The following is a 2126-nucleotide window of genomic DNA, read 5'->3' on the forward strand; positions in this document are numbered from 1 at the left end:
AGTTTCTATAGAGTATGTTACTTAAAACTGTGTATTAACTGAGAGTTTCTATAGACTACGTTGGTTAAAACTGTGTATTAACTGAGAGTTTCTATATGCTACGTTGTTTAAAACTGTGTATTAACCTAGAGTTTCTATATACTACGTTGGTTAAAACTGTGTATTAACTGAGAGTTTCTATAGACTACGTTGTTTAAAACTACGTATTAACTGAGAGTTTCTATAGAGTATGTTACTTAAAACTGTGTATTAACTGAGAGTTTCTATAGACTACGTTGGTTAAAACTGTGTATTAACTGAGAGTTTCTATATACTACGTTGTTTAAAACTGTGTATTAACTGAGAGTTTCTATATACTACGTTGGTTAAAACTGTGTATTAACTGAGAGTTTCTATATACTACGTTGTTTAAAACTACGTATTAACTGAGAGTTTCTATAGAGTATGTTACTTAAAACTGTGTATTAACTGAGAGTTTCTATAGAGTATGTTAGTGTGTTCTTCCTCTTCTCCAAGTATTAGATGACACCAATAAGTAAAGTAATGTTCGTGTGAATAATAAAAATACTTTTGCACAGTTTACATAAATTCTAGAACCTCCAAATACAGTTTTTATTACTACTCAGTTAATACACAGTTTTAACCAACGTAGTATATAGAAACTCTCAGTTAATACACAGTTTTAAGCAACGTAGTCTATAGAAACTCTAGGTTAATACACAGTTTTAAGAATCATGTCAGTCAATGTTCATACGTGTGTGTTTTCCTACTCTGGGAACCAGGACATTCGCAACTTAATCATGTCAGTCAATGTTTATACAAGTTGCGAATGTCCTGGTTGCCACCTTTCATCTATGATAGGAAATAAGAAAAGTGTCACAAAGTAAGATAACCTTCAGATAAGGGGATAAAAGTCGAAATAGGAATTGTATCTTTTTCAATTTTGATTTATAATCAACAAGTAACAGAATTTTAAGAAACGTTTCTTACCAATTCTGTTGATGGCAATATTAATATTCTAAAAATCACTATATAAGTTAACGTGTACTATAAACACATATTGTTCACCACATTGATGATATTATTAAATAACCAGGATGAAAACAATCAATAAGTAATGTTCAGAAAAACAAGACACTCATTATCAATCTCTTAGATAAACTATCAATATAAAGAAATGTATTGTGTTTAAATATTTTCACAATAAGTAGAGATATATAAATATCTTGAAATATCTGTGATAAGCGAATGAAAAACTTTTAACGCAGTCGACAGGATTCGAACCTGTGCGGGGATACCCCAACGGATTTCTAGTCCGTCGCCTTAACCACTCGGCCACGACTGCTGTGTTTATAAACGAATTTACAAATTCTGTAAAATACCTCGTATATGAAATACAACCAAATTGCATCTTATGTCTGTCTATAAGGCCATAATTAGAAAAATACGTTTTGGTACGTTTAGAGTTTCAATGGATCTGTGGAATCTTCTGTAAGACAAGTTTATAAAATACATAAATCACTTTCTGTTTGGAGAATAAAAGACAAGGTTTGGGTGATTATATTATGTTAGTGAGGCCTTGGACTCCTACTGCTTAGAGGTGTGTTACGACAGCGGAAGTCACGTGACGCTGGTGGCACGTGATGAATTTCTCGAATGATCGTGGAGACCCGAGTTTATTCGAGACGCTCTCTTCTTTAGTATATAAGCCTGGCAGATATAGCCTGCGGGATTCAATGTATGAAGAGAGTTTCGGATAATTTACGGTTCTGTTTCGAGCTAGTGTGTGTTCTGCACTCGTAGAAAGTAAAGTTATCGAGATTGTGAATCGCCGTGATTTATAGCGTGTATTATAAAAAAATTTTAAGTTTAAAATGACGAGAAACGTATTGATTGTGAAATTACTGTATACTAAAAGTTTGTATTGAGAAAAAATAAACTGGTTTAACCAAGAAGGGACTTGTATCGCTGAAGTTCCTCGAAAAGAATTTATACCGGAAATTAACAAATAAGCAGATGCATAACAACTTTTTATCATTAACATGGATAAGTAGGCCTACACGCGTGTTTATTATTACCATGGACAAGTAGATCTACACGGGTGTTTATTATTACCGTGGACAAGT

General features: G+C 32.8%; 1 non-coding gene across 1 annotated transcript; it reads right to left on the reverse strand.

Annotated features, from left to right (window-relative positions):
- Window positions 1–1263: 1263 nt before the first annotated feature.
- On the reverse strand, window positions 1264–1345 carry Trnas-aga. The gene has a single exon. It is a non-coding gene; the product is annotated as a tRNA-Ser (tRNA).
- Between the last annotated feature and the right edge of the window lie 781 nt (window positions 1346–2126).

This window comes from Limulus polyphemus, unplaced genomic scaffold, assembly GCF_000517525.1.
Source record: "Limulus polyphemus unplaced genomic scaffold, Limulus_polyphemus-2.1.2 Scaffold105648, whole genome shotgun sequence".
Classification (NCBI taxonomy): Eukaryota; Metazoa; Arthropoda; class Merostomata; order Xiphosura; family Limulidae; genus Limulus; species Limulus polyphemus.